Source organism: Neolamprologus brichardi, chromosome 13 (assembly GCF_056152115.1).
Source record: "Neolamprologus brichardi isolate AB-2024 chromosome 13, ASM5615211v1, whole genome shotgun sequence".
In the NCBI taxonomy this organism is placed as follows: Eukaryota; Metazoa; Chordata; class Actinopteri; order Cichliformes; family Cichlidae; genus Neolamprologus; species Neolamprologus brichardi.
Window position 1 is genome coordinate 24,336,371 of NC_142116.1, and position 13,739 is coordinate 24,350,109.

The following is a 13,739-nucleotide window of genomic DNA, read 5'->3' on the forward strand; positions in this document are numbered from 1 at the left end:
GAATGTATATGGGTGCAAACCTCTCTTACAAACATCTTCAAAGTGGAAAGTAGAGTGATAGTAAGCTAGAGCATCTGGACCATTTGTTATTGTTTCCAGGTCTACCGAATGTGTTTTGACTAGATGCACTGCTTGAGAGGAGAGCTGCGTAACGACCGAGTGAAGGTCTCACACCAATAAAGTGTCCCCTGAGCAGCGAACACGCCGCTCCAGATTGATGAGCCCGTGAAGCTCAGGCTGGCCCGGCATCAACGCAGAGATCCTTTCTGCTTCCCTCCATCTTTCTCCCACTCTGTGACTCAGCTGGTTTCACTTAGAGAACACGGAGAGAGCGGGTCACGGGGTCATACCATGACCTCATCAAATTAGCCCCAACTGAGTGAGGTGTTTAGCACGAGTTAAAACAAGTAATCTGAAGGGCATTAAATGCAAATGCGACGACCATATGCCCACTTCAAACACGATAGCTCCTATCCAGCCACGTCCCCCCCGTGCCCTCTCACATACACACAGCAGAGCCATTCACATGTCTCACTGAGTGGGGGGCTGTTAAGATGACAATGGGGTTCTGTCATGCCGACCAGGTGCAAAACATTTCAACTGCTGGCCAAGTTGCGGCCTGTTAGATATCTGTTAAAAAGAACATTTGCAACGAAGAGCCTGCAACTGAATTACCCTTTGAAAGAAGATATCGCTCACATGTATGTATCATCTGCATCGATATCACATTTCATCCTGGCCCTAAACTTGGAATATGGAAATAAAGGCAGAGGTGCTTACAAAGGTTACACAGCAGTTCAGGGAGAAGTAGAAAAAAAAGAGGAGCAAAAACAGCAGGGTAATACCTCTGCTGTGCTTCATAAACGCTACACCATGTGCCCCTGTTAGCGGGAGTGAGGGCCTGGTCAGGCTGTGGAGATTATGGGCAAAGACTGATTTTGCCCCCTCGGGCGGTGGCCAGGCTGGGAACATGTGGCAGCTCATATGTGCTAATAAGCACCTGTGGAGAAGGAGGAGAGGGAGCTGAAAACCCCCGCCGGGCTCTACAGCCGTGCCACCTGCACAGACCTCCACTGTGCCTCTGACTCAGTGAGGCTGGGAAATCTGATGAACATAACTACCACTGAGACACAGCAAAGGAAAACTGCAAAGTAAGACATCTTTAGTGCTTGTTTTGTGCCTGAGATCACTCGAGCAAACACAGACGTTCGGGCAGTGCCGTACTTTTCTTTTCCCTTTTGTTTTTGACTTTCTACAGATGGCATTATTTTCTTTTATCTCCTTCTTGTTTATCCCTACAAGGTCTTTCCTTGTTTAGAGCAAAACAAACACGTTGCTGCAGTAAATGCAAAATCCACCTCTTCCTGTGCAACAGTCTCAGGAAATGTCACACTAAGGGATTTAAATAAAGTAGTCACTGCTTGTAATGTCGATTGAATTTACAAAATGTGTCATGAGTAGCACATTCAGGCCTGCGGAGACTTGTATAAGAGTCTCGCTTGTTCCAAGTCGATAGTGTGTGTGTGAGTGTGTGTGTGAGTGTGTGTGTGAGTGTGTGTGTGTGTGTGAGAGAGAGAGAGAGAGCACGCGCAGGCCACGCATTTTCAGCCTTCATCTCATTCAAAACGGCGCACAGCTGCTTACGAGGAATGTGAGAGCAAAAAGAAGACATTGTGGGAGAGCACCCTCCTGTCAATCAAAAGAAGTCTTATTAAATTTGTTTAAGCTGTGAAAGCATTTTGCAGAGAAGAAACAATGTTCTTCATGTGTTCCTCATGACCACCGGTTCCCCTCTACTCCAATCAGACAAATTTTTGTACAAATTAACAGTGAGAAAAAGGATTCGATTTATTTTTTTCACTAAAAAAGAAAAAAAAAAGGAATAGAGAGAGAAAGAGAACATCACTACTCCCAAATCCACATGAATAGATTCTTTCTTTTTTCAGCTAACGCATAAATAGAAATCAGCGCACAGGAAAGCTTTGCACGAGGTTAAGTTCATACCTGACAACGAGTACAAATGAGTTTTTCATATCTGTCAGTAATGTATCTTAGCGGCACATGCTTGCACGTGTGAGAAACGGGCAAATACCTAAATGTCGACTTAAAGAATCAGCCATCGGTGTCTCCGGTTTACGTCTCTTGCTTGCTTGTTCTCCCATCCAAGCGCTCCGTAAACCACATTAAAACCTGCCACTTTTTTTTTCTTTTTTAAGAAAATATGCATCTCTGTAATCTTTAGAAATCTGCTTTGAGCCATGAGTGATGTACTTATGCATTTTTCAATGACCAAATGTAGAGAGTTTATCAGCCTCTGGTGATTTATGGGATTTCATATTTTGCACATCTGGATCTCATATACACAGGAATATTTAAGACACCACTTTACTACACTCTGCATACTTCGTTGACAATCGAGCTATATCACCCCGAATATCCTCCTCTTTATGAGTCAGGAGGCAAATGCCAGAAGGAGCCAAAGCTCACCAACACAAAGCAACAATTTACTGTAATTCAGCCCAAACACACAGAAGTGACTCATCTTATCAGGCAAGCTTGGACCCTCATGATGGACTAGTGAAAAAAAATGAATTTATGTTTAATATTTGAAGAACATTTAGACATAAACTATAACCTTCTAACTCTAACAGCGACGCTTCAAATAAACTTTGCCAATTCTTGTTATTCTCAAAGTTTTGTTGAAACATTACTAATAAAATTTCCAATTTGAGTTTTAATTGAACGCAGCGTTCGAGAGCAAAGCTGATTTTAATTTCTTCCCCAGTTATGGATGTTTGAGGAAATTAGCCTGTGTCAGCACAAGAGTTATCAAGCACATTGGAAGATACCGCACATTTGAGCTGATGTCTCTGAGCTCTTAACTTCCAAAGTGCGAGCCGAAAACACTGCAAATACACGCGCGTCATTAATGGAATGAATTCACGTCATCAGCAAATTACATAGTTTAGTTATTCTGCATGATTCTTTTAAGGAACCATAAACTTAACAATTTATCTAATAATTTATAGTCACTCCAGCCCGTTTCCTCACTCGTATTTTATTGCTGACTTTGTCAAACATAAATTGTTCTTGCTGGCTTGACGTAAAAACTGCTGCAAAGCATCTGCGTTCTGCACCTGAGAGATACTAATGCAATTAACTGCATGAACAAATTTTACCTTTCAACAGACACGCTCGGAAAACATATGATAATAATTCAGTGCAACCCTGAAACAAAGCACTCATCGAACCGGTTTACATTCATCAACTTTATAAAGTACAAGAAACTTTTTACCCCAAATTGTGTATCGTGAAGTAAATTAGGAAAAATAAATGATGACGCGCACAGAGCATGTGTAATAAATAAATATCACGGCATGTTTCTCAGTTCTCAAGTATTAATTATGCGGTCGAACGAGGACAAACCGGTATCTTTGATATTTGTATCATTTTGTTTTCTTATTAAATTGGCTCATAATGCAGTGCTGAAACCTCAGGTGAGAATGTGTATCTTTGTTCTCACAAATTACCAACTATTAAACAGTCATCTCAGAGTAATTGTGAAGTTTCCAGTCTCAGCAACCACTAAGAGCCAGAATATTCCCCCCGAGCCACCATTCAGTAACATTTCTCTATGTCTTTCATTAGCTCAACAAAAGAACCTAGTTTACAAGATGCTGGTATATTTCTGTGAGAACCACAGAGAGTTAAATACTGTGGACTGTATTTGCAGTTGGCTTTAAATGAAAATAAGCTCCACACATCTTAAATCCCTTCTCTGAGACCCTGTGGGCTTTTGCCCCTTGAAGGAGCAGAAGTCTTTGATAATGACTAGATGTTTTAAACTAGTGACCCCCCCCCCCCACCCAACCCCACCCTAAACTTCTAATAAATAGCTTCAAAAGTAAGGGATCCTGATCAGTGCTTTGAGCAAAGGAAGCATTGCAAGAGCATGAGATCAACCCCTGGATTATTCTTCCATACGCTGAAAAGCAGCCCTCTCCAGCTCTTGGCCCGGGTATAATACCCATTGGTTGCCAGAAGGAACACTATTCGGATTAAGTGGTGCCCCTTTCACATAAGCAACAAGTGACAAAGAAGGAGATTGGGCAACTAACCTGCTGTTTAGATAAATAAAGGTACTCTATCAGCTCTAATAAATGCTAACCCCCTCTCCTCTTGCCCCATTGTCCACCGACAAGTGCTGCTTGGCCTCCTTCTAATTGCTGACAGATTTGATTTTTCAGCGACAGCAGGAGTTCTGTTTGTGGCCTTTGCAACGAATAATTACTCTTTCGCTGTCTTCCCACCACAACCACCTATTTCTGTCCCGCCTTTACTAAATCCTCCTCCTTCCTTTGCCTCTTTCTGAGGTAAATTTCCCGCTTCTATCTGAATAATGTTCAATTCGATTTAAAGACGTTTTCACTAAGTAATAATAATTAACCCAGCAATACTGATTAGCCATCCAGATCTCTGTTAACACAAGGAACCCTTACACAGGGAGGGCAAAATGTAACCTTCATGGACGTGTTTGAGGGGGTCACAAAGGTTTGGCAATCAGCGCTTTGATATGTGAGTTTATTCAAAGACTCAAAGGGACCTCTCAGCAAAACTATGAATGCATTAGGTAAAAACTGCAAAATTATTTGTAATATTGCATGTAACAGTTTAAAAAGTTACTGCAGTGTACGTGTAACACAACCAAACTACACGGACAAAGCAAAAGGTTGAAACTTTTTAACAGCTCTTCTTGTGAAGTTTAAGAAACGCACGCCCTTTTTATCCGCACTGCAGTCCTGATAGTAAATAAATCACCATTGTTATCTAGAATGGAAGCTCCCAAAATTGCGCATTCATTAACAAAATTTATTGTACGTGTAAAACGTGTGTAAAAACCCGCAGCTGAAAAAGACTCGAATGAATCTTTTTTTGTCACAAATAGTAACAACTCTGATTAAGTTTGAAAATGATACTGTAACCTTTGGCTTTAGCCAAAACAACACTTTGTCTAACAGCTAGAAATGTTTCTGTGCCTGCTGCTCTCTTAACAAGTGTTGCCTTCCCTTCTCTCCTCTGGCCTGCAGCTCTGCGTGTAACAAGCGCTGCTACCCCATGGGAGAGCTAGAGGGCTCACTCCAAAAGCAGCGGAGCCCAGGAGAGCCTCCACAATCACCCTCGCAACATTTAAAAGCTAATTATCCCAGGAACAAAAGTGCACTTCATTTTCACTTAACACAATTAGTCATAAACTGCGTTTCGGAGTTCTAAATCTACACAGGCTCCTATTCTTCTGCCAATTATTCATAGTTTCATGTTCATATCACATTCAGAGTTTCAAAGCAAACATATTTTCAGTGCTGGTGTCTGTGTTAATCATCCCACCCACACATTTCATGGATTAGTCATTCACATTGCATGAAATATGAACCGGAGTGCATCTCTGCCAACTATATACATACTTATTATCCAGAATATTTCTATTGGGGAGTTTGAAAGGGTTAGGTAGACACTATATATACACTGACAGAGAGAGAGAGAATCAATGATTCCTAATCCACTCAACAAGCAGCCGAGATAATTATGCATTTCATAAATGATTAGCAAAATACAGGAATATTTAATCCCCCTTTGCATTGATGTTCTTTAAACAGTGCTTAGGTACACCAGGGCATATGATGAGCATCAAATTGGCCTTTCTGCTAGAAAATAGCATATTTGCAGCAAAAGCCATGTTTGAATGTGACCTTTTTTTGCAGGCATTAAAATGAGGTTTTAAACATATTCATAATTGAAAATGGGTAACTATTTGCAAACAGATGGAAAGGCTTAGACTGCATAGCGTTGTTATCGGAGTCAATTCAAATTTAAGGGATTAACCATCGGATGGAATCTGTTTCAGATATCACTGACGGTCCTAATGGTGCCAAAAGGTCATTGATTAGGATGCTGGTTGATCCTTTAAATAATAAATATATTGATTACTTACTGGAACAGGTAGTTTGCACGTGCAGCAGTAGGCTATTCTGCCAAATGTGACTGTGTGGGAGCAGCGAGGCAGCTTGTTGCAAAAAACACACCTCAGCTGGTTTGAATAGAAATGTCTTGATGCTTTAAAAAAAGAGAGCGATCTACTCAAACCAGTCATTGTAATATCGAGAAATCACAGTACAGTACATACTGTGTACATCACAAAAGGTCATGAGCCTCAAATTGCCAATCAGAGATGTCAGCTCTGCTTAATGTCATCTGAGTAACCTTTTGTGGTTGATATGACACAGGAATTAGACAATACTTCAGCATTTCTCCATCATAGACCTTGACCTTTGTTGTCACATTAACAATGTAACAATTATCATATGCCATCACCTCGTGGAAAGATGAGGGCTAATATAGTTTGAATGTAGTTGTGTTAGTGAATATGCTACGTTCACAACATCTGGAAGACATGTTAACCCATTTGAAGATTGTAGCGTTTGACAGTGCAAAGTGTAAACGCTGTGTCCCGGAGAAGGATGAAGGACGGTGCAACAGTGCGTCTCACCCGAGTGAGAGCACAGTGTTTAATGTGTCTTTTGTGTGCTGCAGGAAAAACAAAAACAACAAAAGAGGCTTAAAGCATTGCATTTCCAATTTTAGATGTCAAAATTTGGAATCAGCTGTTTGGTTATGTTGTAACTCTAATTGTTATCCCCTCTGCAGCCCCTGTTTGGCCTTGCAGTTGCAGGCAAGAGTCTTTGGGTGGTGCATGGGCTTCAGAATGTGTGGAGAAGGTATGAATAAAAAGGCTTACTTGAAGAGGGTTGCATGGTCACAACTCTTTTGGTGATGGAGCTTACTTTACCCCATGCTTTTTAAGAGATTTATTGGAATGAAACCCTAATTTTTGCTAACTCCTGTGTCAGTTTTCGCTTTATGTTGTGGCCTACAATCTTTCTTAGCTTTTTGTGGATACAAGCACTGTCAGTACAAGCCTAGATGATAACAGTTTTAATCAGCCATGCTACAAGGGAGCAGAATGGCGTTTATATAACTTTTTTTGGTCTGACTGATCTCTCCAAAAGTTTTACAATAGAAACCACATTTGGCTTTTTCACATCTGTTCATACAGTACTTTATTCCATGCACTTCTACTATCTTGCATTTAAACCTATAGCCAAGAAGAAGCATCAGTTAACATACTATGCATGTTTTTGGATTTTGGGAACCCAAAGTAAACTCACACAAGCAAAGGGAAAACATGGAAACTCCATACAGTTGTCACTTGCAATAATGTGACAGTGCTAACACTGCATCGTACGGCACCGCCATCACCTCTGAGGTGCTGATCTGTATAGTAGATCATGGCAGCTGTTATTTAACCTGCCAAATGAACCATAGAATGCATCATTCTGGGTTGTGGGTGCTCACACTTTCCTGGCCTTTAGCAGAGTGAACATAAAGGTCATCAATATGGAGATTTATTTTCCAAAGAGGAGGGACGTTATCTTTTTTTATTCATGACCTTGCTGACATCCTCCCTGTCAGTGAAACACTCAGACCAATATACCAGCTTTTTTGCATAAATTCTTGTCATTGGATTTATGCGTGCAATTTTTGAGAAAGTGTCTATGGGCGTCTCACTGTATACTGCACAACTGTAAGCCTGTCAGTTAAATTTATTCTCTACATGTAATTTTTAAGTATAAAATTGGTCATTTAATTTAGATGATATTAAGATGGGTGACAAAGTAAGACCATTCAATATAAAGTGTGTCACTGCAGGCCAATAAAACAGCTTCAATATACCTTGGCATATTTTTTCCACGTCTCTGAAGCTCTGAACAGATAAGTAGATCCAAAGGTCAAAGGTTCAAAGTTTGCTTTAAGTTTTTAATATCAGTTATCTGTCATTTTAGTGGTCAAAAGTTGATGTCAGAGTTGATGAATCGACGATCAGGGAATTCGATTTTAGAGGAAATCTTGATTCACTAGTGACAAAAGTTTACATTTTTAAGCATCATATAGTGGATTAAAAAAAATAAAAATGTGACTTTAAAAATAAAATAAGCTTTTCTTCATATTTTGGTCTGTCATGCATTTCACTTCAAGGTTTATGTTTAGTAAATCGTGAACTTTTGAACCAAAATCAACAGGAAGCAAATCCAGACATTGCAAATGTCAAAAACATTCAAAAATCAAACAATTTAGACTGTGCGTGTTTTTTAATATTTAGTTTTTTTCTTTAGCATGTTTGATTTTCTTTCCATTTTGTAAAAACTGCATAAATCATATCTGTTTATTCATATATTGTTGTATTCATATATTGGTTGTCTATACTTAAGTCTGACTTTGCTACATTGTGTTGATACATATATTTGTATACAAAAAAATGTTAATTTGAGACTAAATATACGCAAATGACTTTAAACTGTAGACTGAGTAACTGTGTGGGATGTTTATCCTTGTAGAAAGTGGTAATAAGATCATTCCTTCCTGCTCCAAGCTCTGAAGACTGGTAAACGTAATGATACAGCCCACTCCTTTCTTTCTTGAGAGCTGAAGTAATGCTATCCTCTATATTTTGGTGTTTTCGAATGTACTTACTGTCCAAACGTGGTATTTATTCTACATGTAAATGTCTCACAGTTAGATAAAACACTGGCTATGCAAATTCCTATGCAAATATGCGTACGCTATTCTACTTTCTAACATACATGATATTTGCAAAGGCTCTTTAATCATTAATAATTACTTCAAATTACTGTTTACAGCAGCAGGGTTTAAGAAAAGAAATCAACTGATAAAGCTACACTGACAGTTATTGCCAATGAGCAAAGTATTTTCCCAGCATTTGCAGGTTCAAATATCTAACAGGCTGTGCTGTAGTAAAACAAGCCAGGAGAGTACAACATAATGCATGCACCATGTGCTACAAAACCACCAATTTCTTGTGGACATTTGCAAGCTCTCTACATGGATTATACAAAGATATAAGGAGTCTGAAGGAGCCTAACCTCTGTTCTGCCATTCCCAATTCATTCAGAGCTGACAGTTTCCCTTTTCTCTGCAAGCATGCTCTTGTCATTAGCATGCCTCTGAACTTTGCCTCACAGTGACTCTGCTGAACAGTTCTGATGAATTATTTCATCCTGTATTGGGCTGACTGCAGGGCATACACATGTAGGTGCTTCCTCTGGCCTGGGTAGAGTCTTTTCATACTGGTGCAGGACGGACACCTGTTTCCTTGCCCTGTTATACACGACCCTAGTGTGTGCTGCTGACATTAAACTGTGCATGTTAGAGAGCACTAATTTACACAGGCCTACGGGCATTAAGTACGGCTACTATATGGACTTACTTACATTAAAGTAGCGTCTATAAACTGGTAGTAGATTCAAGAGTTGGTTTACAACATTCACCAATAAAAACAATACAATACATATATTTGCCTTATTTACCTTAAACTAGTCTAGCCCTTTATACAGCTGCTCAGTTAAGTATTAAATCAGCTGTCTCTTTAGGCCATGCTAAAAGCCTACTTTCATCTGATTGGTCACCTGCTGAGGAGCATATTATGGTGACTTGGCATCAGCTCGTAACAAAAGGAGGAAAAAACCTAGTAAAACTTTTGGCTCAAAAGAATTACTTTTAGTGCTAATTATTTATTTGTAATGCTGGCCATGTTTAATATGAACATTTGAAAATAAGCATAATGTTAACTCCACATCTACATAAAATAATAATAAAAGATGTATACAAGTGTCTTACACGTGTCATTACATTTACACAATTCATTCAATTTATTTTATTAACTACTTATTGTGGAAAAGTAAAAATCCCTGTGATTTAATGGACATTAAAATGTGTTTAAAATGTGTTCAGAATTTGCAAACTGATGATCATTCACAAAAGTTAAAAGTATTGGTCTGGTATTGGCAACACTGGGGTCGTATTTACTTTGTATCAGGTCAATACCAAAATGCCACAGCGCTAGTGGAAGACGCATTTTAAAAAGCTTTTATTATTTGTTGAGCTTAAAGATTTGCCATTCCTTCTCTGTGTTCTGTGATAATAAATACACACAATGTACACTCGTCAATATTTAGACAAGAGGAAAACATTACAAATGGAAAAAGGCGAGAAGCAGGGTACAGGGTCTGTGATAGACTGCGGCCAGTCCAATTTAGAATTACCAGTTAACCGCTTTAGACTGTGGGAGGAAACCCACGTATGCACAGGCAGAACATGTGAAGATTGCAGAACATGCGAATCTTCACACAGCCGACCAGGAGATTTAACCCTCTACCAATGCACTGAGCAAATTTAAAAATAAGGCACATTGTCATTGCTTTGAATTCAGAAAGGTGCTTGAGGATGAGACATGTAAAATCCCTCCAACTGGGACTGCTGAAGGTTGCCTCCTGTTGGGCACTGGTGAAATATCTTTACCAGTGCCCAACATCCAGGACGTCAGATGCCAGAAGAGCACTCTGATACCAGAATTATCCCTGAGATCTCATTGTGTCACTATCTAGAGCTACTGAACATAGATGAGCCCTTGAATGCGTTGTAAGTCGGCTGTTAACATTTTCACCATGACAGTCCAGGATGCCTGCACATGATCTCGAGCTCATACCTTGCCTAACTGTGCAATGCAATTCTCCTGCTACCAGTGCTCTAATTTCTACACTAGGGATAATATAAATAATGGTGGCTCCCAGTATACCACAGGTCTGGGCTTGGAAATGCTGACCCTTGTTTCAATCACAAACAACATTTGAGCAAAACTACTTCAACAGCAAAAATCTAAACTATAATCCACAAGTCAGCAAACTAGACACAAGACAGCCATAAACACAGCCAGGGACAGGGCAAGACTATAGTAGAGGCCCATGCCCTCTGGCACAACAATTGCTCTGTTTATACAAGCATCAAATAGCTCCAGGCAGCAGCCCAGCTTCCATAACACGTCTTTACATAAAGATGAAGAAATGAAGAAAAATAATTCTACACAGCTCAATACATGGTAAACTTAACATATACTCAGTTTATAATAACTACGTTTAGAATGTGATGACAAAGCCAAATGTTATCAAAAAGCTAATTAGAGCCACAGCTTTAAAGTTCCCTATTTCCTTCTACACTGTCCTGCTCTTTACTTATGTGAAAAGCACAAGTCATGAGAGGATGATGCAATTTTTTTCTAGTGTTACTTTCACTGACTTTTTCTAAGGTTATGAGGTAGAAATCAAGACCTTTAGGGAGTCACCGGGCTGACATGTGGCCCCAGCTTAGCGGCCCTTTTTAGCTCTGCTCGTCATGCTGCAGTCGCACATCTGCACCTATATATCAAAGCCATGCACAAAAACATTCCTGAGAGCAAAGCAGGGGTGATTTGTGTGCCTTTCTCCTTCTTTTTTGATTAAAATTCATCTGTGATCTGACTGTTCGCTCAGCTAAAAGCTATACCTTTTAAATCAGTCATCCGTCCAGAACTTTGACCTGCACCACATTAAGACCAGCACTGACATCACAACTGTTTCCCCTCTCCCCGCCGAGTCTCATGCCTCTTTCATATATTTTCTCTTGTCCTCGACAGATGGACAACCTTGCAGCCAGAGATTTTTTAAGTGTTTAATAAATGTAATACAACCTATATAGTGTTGAAGAAAGGGCCCTAAACCAGAACCATGTGCGGGAAGTGGATGGCGGCCGTTAGGGGCCACAGCTAATGTGGTTCAACATGTGGACCGGGCCATGCTAGAAGGTTCACTTACATGTTGGACAGTTTATGACCTTCAGCGCTGTTCCCTCAAAATGTAGACAGCGTCCTTACTATTCTCTAGTTTATAGTGTGGTATTTTGTTTTTAAATGCACCTCTCCACGAGAGGAGAGTAATAAAAGGATACAGGTGATGTTGGAATGCAGTGTCTTTCATGTTTTTATCTCACAGAGAAGAGGCGCTGTGGTATTATGTTCATAAAGGGGGTAATATATGAAAATGTTTGACTTATTGTCAAATTAAGGGGAAGAGTGTCATGACCCTGGTTGTTTATCTGCATGCCTCTGGTTGTTATTTCATTCAGCTCGGTCCTGACACTGCTAACCACAACAGACAGTGAAGTGCTCCTGAGAAGGAATGTGAGTAGTGATGCGACTGGATAAATCATAAACACTTGGAAGTTACCCAGCAGCTGTGCAGGGCAATTGCTCAAACTGAAGTATTATCAGATCTTGACCTGAGTTGTAAACAAAAATCAGCAGACTCCCAACGGTTTTTGCGGTTTTGTTTTTCTGTAACTTTGCCCCTGCTTAGAATCAAACATTTATGAGTATCTATCAAGCCAAACAAATCTAAGATGTGTTTCTTTGTGTTTTGCTTTGGGTGGGTTTTTTTTTTTTGCTATTGTATTTTAACCCGTCACTGGGTCAGTCATCGAGAACTCATGCTTGCAGTCACATTTTGCACAATCCCACTTCCATCAAATGTCTAATAGGAGTGTGTCACTTGGATAAAAGCTTCTGTCACAGCTAATGCAATTTTATATTCTCGCTGGGAGACTTACTGAGCTCTCGCTCCCTCAGTACAGCAGCCAACATACTGAAAGAGCCGTCACACCAAGGACACCATCTGTTTGACCCGCTGCCCCCGGTAGAAACTTTGGGTCCATCAAGTCACAGACGAACAGATTTAAGAACAGCTTCCACCCTCATGTGAGAACTGAACACTCCCAAACATTTAGTGACTGAACTTACATTTCTAAAAAACTGCACAGATGTGCCCATATCTCAACTGCTCGATGATCCAGCAGTGCAATATCTCAGCTGGCATTCATTGCATTGCATAATTATTTATATAATTATATTTATATAATTACTATCTGAAATTAGCCGATTTTTACATTGTGACTGGTGCATGTGGTGCGGATGCATTTACAGGTTTTGTTGCTCCATTTCTGCTGACAGGTTAGAAAAATAAAACAGACACTGTGTTCAGACAATAATCTTTGCCTTAGTTAAATCAAGTGAATTGACAACTATATACTCAAGAGTCTTTAGATAAAATTTACATTTTGCAAACTACAACTAGCCTGCTAATTTCTAGAAATATCCACAATGGTCTACAACTAAATGGAGTGGGATTTCATTTGTATTATGGATATGTGTTTACACACGTCTAAACTAGTTACACAAACACAACAAATAGTTTAGATAAAGATGCATTATCCCCTCAAAAGGGTACTCATTAAAGTGTGTTCAGAAAATATACACAGGATGCTTTATAATATTACATTTATTATATTTTATATTTTGTAATTGTTTCTGAAAACTTAATATCCTAAATTACAGCAAAGGTTTTAAAGTTTCTAAAGCTATAAAATAAATCAAATTCAAATAGGTTTTAGGATGAATACGTTAAAAAAGTGGCACAAAGCAAGTAGAATACATATTGTTACTATTTTAGCAGAGTGGATCATACCCGGCCTTACTAAAAAAAATCCTACAGCTAAAGGAATAATTTGAAGAGGTTTGTAGAGAAAGCAAACCTGAAGGTGCACATCGACCTCAATAAAAGTAAATATTAAATATGCTATATTTAAAAAAATATGTTTTATGTATAAATCCGTTTTAGGTGACACAAAAGCCTTTTTTCCGAGACTAAATGTGATATACAGGCTATGGCCAACATTTGGCCACTTCTAAATGCTTTAAAGCCACAGCTACAAAGAGACATTGTACTTTCGTATTCACCTAA